This window comes from Aphelocoma coerulescens, chromosome 5 (genome assembly GCF_041296385.1).
Source record: "Aphelocoma coerulescens isolate FSJ_1873_10779 chromosome 5, UR_Acoe_1.0, whole genome shotgun sequence".
In the NCBI taxonomy this organism is placed as follows: Eukaryota; Metazoa; Chordata; class Aves; order Passeriformes; family Corvidae; genus Aphelocoma; species Aphelocoma coerulescens.
In genome coordinates, this window is record NC_091019.1 from 67,351,494 (window position 1) to 67,357,294 (window position 5,801).

Genomic DNA, 5,801 nt, shown 5'->3' on the forward strand with positions numbered 1-5,801 from the left:
GTGCCAGAGCCCTGGGGAGGGACAGTGCCAGGGCTGGGGTGAGGACTGGCCCCAGCTGGGTCCCCTCACTTCCCAGTTACCCAGGTTCAGCACGTGGATTTTACTCTCTCTATTTTTTTTTTTTTCAGGGTTGAATTTCCACATTTTCATTTTCAGGGTTTTAATGGTTCCAGGCAAAGCAGCTTTGTCCAAAAGTGTCACGCTCCATGAGATTTTTTTCCTCCCCCCCTTTTTTTTTTAAATGTTGTATTTTCCCCTGCTTTTCCCTCGGCGTTCCCTCGGAATTGGGATGGTGCCGGGAAGGATTCTCCGTGTTAAAGCGGGGGTGTCCTGTCAGGGAGAGCTCTTTGTTTCCACCAGCCTGTCAGGCTGCTATGAATCGCTTTATACTCTTACTCCATTTGTGTTTCTGCCTGGAAAATACTCCCTGAGCAGTGGAATTGTGGTACTGAACATGTGAATCTGATTTCTTGTTTTGAAGTTTTTGTTGGTTTGTTTTTACCACGGATGTTTTGTAGCTCATAAAGGGGTGAGGAGAAGCACCAGGTGCTCCCCACAGGTCTCTCTTCCAGCCCCTGCTAATTTTGTGACAGATTTGGCTCTAAATTGTTCCTTACCCAGAAGTATCGATAGAGAAATAGCTCTCTTTTTTTTTTTTTGGCCTTATGGAGAATTTAATTACTAATTACCCTGGTTGTTCTGTTCTTGGCTGGTTTATGATGTGGGACTTCATTGCCCATTAAAACACCGGCTGTGGGATTTTTTCCTGAGCTTCCTAAGCACAGGGTGCTCCAGCCAGGAGCTGCTCCCGCGTTTGTTTGGGTTTTACCAACACAGAGAGAAACACTTGGACAGGCAGGAAATGAAATTTTCCTTTTATCTTCAGTTTCAGCCCTTGCAGACACAACAGGGCAGGAACAGAACCCCAGACTGGTTTGGGCTGGAAGGAACCTTAGGGATCATCCCATCCCAGCCCTGCCATGGCAGGGACACCTCCCACTGTCCCAGGCTGCTCCAGCCCCAATGTCCAGCCTGGCCTTGGGCACTGCCAGGGATCCAGGGGCAGCCCCAGCTGCTCTGGCAATTCCAGCCCAGCCCCTGCCCACCCTCCCAGCCAGCAATTCCCAATTCCCAATCTCCCATCCAGCCCTGCCCTCTGGCACTGGGAAGCCATTCCCTGGCTCCTGTCCCTCCATGCCTTGTCCCCAGTCCCTCTCCAGCTCTCCTGGAGCCCCTTTAGGCCCTGCAAGGGGCTCGGAGCTCTCCCTGGAGCCTTCCCTTCTCCAGGGGAACATTCCCAGCTCTCCCAGCCTGGCTCTGGAGCAGGACCCCTGTAGGATGGGGAATCCTCTGGGATTTTTTGGTGAACCTCAGAAGCTGGAAAGGTTCCCATGAGTTTCACCAGAAACTCCCCCAGAGCTGGGATGTGACTGGAACCACAACCCTGGTTAAAATGCTGCACAGTTTAGCACACTCTAATGAGTGCACAATTAAGCTGGGGACAATAATTAACTCAGTAAAAGGGAGAGAAGGGGAAATCCATGGGCTCTGGGTCGATTCCAGGGATTCCCTCAGGGATGATGTGCGATGAGGGCTCGCTGTGAGGATAATATGGAAATGGGAATTGATGCCGAGCAATTGCCTGTTGGGCAAAGCTTCTCCTTATCCCTGAGACTGCAGAAAAACCCATTGGATTTGATTCCATGGAGCTGTGACTGCGAGTGGAGTTAATGCCACTGCAGGGCACACCCCTGGGAACGGGGTTATTTTGCAGAAGCTCATTTTGGAAGTTAATTTCCAGATTCTGAGTGGGATTGTTTGGAAGCAGAGGAAGGCTCAGGCTGCTGATGACAGGCTTTTGTACAGCTCAGCAAAGAAGCTGACATGGAATTCCAGTTACCCACCCGGATAATAAACCCCCAATCCACATCTGCAAGCAGCAGCTCTCCCGGGTGCAGGAGGAGCTGTGCTGCCCTGGCCACCTCGGGCACTGCCAGTGATTTATTCCTGTAAACTTTGGATTTGCTGGGATTTACAGCAGGGATTTACAGCTGGAAGCTCCTGCAAAGTAAGGGAAGTGTGTAAACAAAGCTTCTGTTGTAACGTGGGCTGTTAGCTAAAAAATATAAATATCACAGAATCTGGGGAGTCCTAAAATGGTTTGGGTTGGAAGGGACCTTGAAGATCATCCAGTTCCAACCCATTACCTTTAATTTTGTGTAGTGTCCCCTCAATCTGACAGTTCAAACAGAACTCGTCTGTCTGAAGGTCTCCGTGCCCTGTCCCCACTGTGGATGTGTCCCCATCATTTCACCTTTTGTTCAGCACCCACAGACCTGGAAATAAAACCAAAGGTGCCCAGAGGTACAAAAGACCAGCAGGGAAAGCAGTTGCGAGCTCAGCCACTGCCCATCCCGAGGGAAAGCTCTCCCAGACACCTGTGCCTTGGATGTGGCTGGAAAGGCCCTGCAGAGGTTCCCATCTCCTCAGTGAACAGCAGGAAATATTCAAGCTTTAATTCGGTATTCCAGTGCCTGAAGGGAACGCACAGGAAAGGGAGAGGGGCTTTTTCTAGGGGCATGGAGTGATAGGACAAGTGGGAATGGGATCAAGCTGAAAGAAGGCAGGGCTGGATGGGAGATTGGGAATTGGGAATTGCTGGCTGGGAGGGTGGGCAGGGGCTGGGCTGGAATTGCCAGAGCAGCTGTGGCTGCCCCTGGATCCCTGGCAGTGCCCAAGGCCAGGCTGGACATTGGGGCTGGGAGCAGCCTGGGACAGTGGGAGGTGTCCCTGCCCATGGATGGGTGGGATTGGGATGGGATGGGATGGGATGGGATGGGATGGGATGGGATGGGATGGCATGGCATGGCATGGCATGGCATGGCATGGCATGGCATGGCATGGCATGGCATGGGGTGGCATGGCGTGGCATGGGGTGGCATGGCATGGCGTGGCATGGGGTGGCATGGCATGGCGTGGCATGGGGTGGCATGGCATGGCATGGGGTGGCATGGCGTGGCATGGGGTGGCATGGCGTGGCATGGGGTGGCATGGGATGGGATGATCCTTAGGGTCCCTCCCAACCCAACCCTTCCAGGATTCCCTGGCCCGGTCTGAGGGACGATGAGGGGCAGCCAAGGCCAGGCTGGCTCTGCTGCCCGGCCCAGCCCGGCATGCCCAGCCTGGAGCAGCTCCAGCCCTGCAGTGCCTGGACTGGGAATGGCCCCTGGGGCTGGCTGCGTGTGCAGGGCTGGAAGGACACACGGACAGAGGGACAGACCGGGCTCTGTGGCAGCTGAAATCCCTTGGGACGCAGCTCCAGCTGCAGCGGGAGGCCGGGGGAGGTGGCTGTGACCTGCAGGCTCCTACCCCGACCCTCCTCAGCTCTGCAGCTCAGGGAGTGCCTCATTTCCCAGTGGATGCCCTTCCCATGAACTCCCGCTCGTGCCCTTCCAGTGAGTATTTTCCGTAGCAAAGCTGCTCTCAGTAATGGCTGCACCTTCCCAAACTCTGCTGCTCCCACACCCCTCAGCCTCAGTGCCAACACCACCACCACACCTTTACTGCTGCAAACAATCAGATTTCTGGGAGCAATTCCTCATTTTTATTGAAGACAATCTTAAATATATTATTTATTTATTTATTTATTTAAATAAAGTTTTTGCTGCAGGTCCGATGTATGTATTTTATTCCTAGGAATTCTGGCCACAAGTTTAAAAGTGGTAGAAGGAATATTATTTAATTCTCTTAGAATCATGGAATATTTGGGGTTGGAAAGGACCTTTAAAGGCCATCCAGTCCAACCCCCTTGCCATGGGCAGGGATGGTTTTTATGAGATTCACACTGAATTGTGTTAGTGAAATAAGTTTTCCTTATTTTCCATTCCTGCCATTCTGTTGTCTCCTGCAAATCTGATCAGCACTGATTTTCTGTTTTCCTCCAAGGCCCTGATTAAATCTCTCAGCAGCCTGGAGCTGCCCATCAATTCCTGCAGGGCCAGGATTGCTCCGTGGGCTCCCAGCCGGAGCCCAATCACCGAGACAGCGTTAATTGTTTAAAGACCAGGCTATTGATTGGGTCTTTTTCTACTTTCTTAGTTAAGAAACTGCGTGGTATTGACTGACGTCTTGAGCAGATTTTGTCAGTGCCGTTTCCCCTGTCACCAGAAGGTGCGAGCCCCTTCCATCAGCGAGGTGGGTGCACTCTCTGTGCTTAAGGAGCTCCCCCAGCTCGCGGGAAATGGCAGCTGTTGCTTTATTCAGGATCATTATTTAGCTCTATTTTTACCCTTTCCATTACTTGAATCAATTTTTCTCAGATCAGCAACGAGCTATATTTTCTATACAATCCTCTCCATCCTTTTTAAAATACTGATGGAGTCACTTTTCTTCCCATCTTTCTGATTTCCCTGCCATTCCATTTTCCCAGTTATTTCCTAACAGCCCTTTATTTCCATGGGTGCTGCTGGGCACCTTCTCAGTAACGGGAGGGGAGATAAGTGCAGCAGTAGTTAATGCTGTGCCTGCCATGAGAACACTTCTCTCCCTTCAAACACTAAGGAGAAATCCAGACTAATCCTATTTTTGGCCTGGCTGATAATTGCACTCTTTCTGGCTGCATATTAATGAATGGCGTTTTCAGCCTCCCTAATGAATTTTTATCAACAAGCACAAGGGGCTGTCTCTTCTGGCAGAGGTTTTTTAGGTCTGACAGAGTTCCTCAGAATTCCTGGATTTATACATGTTTTTGTATTTTCCTTTCCTGCTTGTGCAGAGTGCAGGGCTGATTTCTTGGCCGAGAGACTCTTTGGGGCACAAAAGCTCTTTTTCAGCAGCTTCTTAATTATTGTTCCAGGCTTCATCCCTGGCAGTGTCCCAGGCCAGGTTGGACACTGGGACTTGGAGCAGCCTGGGACAGTGGGAGGTGTCCCTGCCATGGCAGGGGTGGCACTGGGTGGGCTTTAAGGTCCTTCCCAACCCAAACCATTTTGGGATTTTGTGTGACTCAGTAATTTTTTTGTGCCTGATCAGAACCCCTCAAACGACTCCTCCTAAGCCAAACCAGCTCCTCACACCCCCAGCTCCCATTTCAGATCTTCCCTTGGTTGCTCTCTGCCCCTGCTCTCAGCAGAGTTCCCCTGGGCTGGAGGTTTTCCCCGTCCCCACGTGCCAAACCCTGCTTGTGTCCCTGCCCATCACTGCCAGGCCTCTTCCAGTGCCAGGATCCCGACTCTTGGGTGCCTGAACGTATCCAAGGAGAGAGATTTGCCGCTGAATTCCAGCTGGGGCGCCTGGTTGCACTTCTGTGCCTGTCTCCTCCAGCCCCTGCTCTGCCCGTGTGTGGTGTTGGGGGTCTGGCCAGTGCCACATCCCTGAATTCATGGGGAGTTCCCACACCTTGGCTGACTCCTCTCCTTCTCCCTTCTCTGAGGTTGTTCTGCTGCTCCTCTCCCTCTCGTGACAGCTGCTCTGGTAGATCCCAATGCTGTACCTTCAGGCATCAGCCACTGCAGATCCCGGGAATGGCATTCCTACCCTAAACTGAGGTGTGTCAGCGTGACAGCGTCACCCTTAGAGATCCCTGGAGCGTCTGGGCAGGGAGCTCTGGCTGACACTGCTGGGCATCTCACGGGGCTCCAGCAGAAAACCTTTGTGCCCATTCCTGGCTGCGTGAGCGACAAACTGGGAAGCTCCTGGGGAACAGGGGGAACCCTGGACAGCTCCGCCCATGGGCTCAATCAAAGGATCGGGGGAAGGGGACTAGGCTCGTTTCTGAACTACCTTTTCAAGTGTTTGGGGTT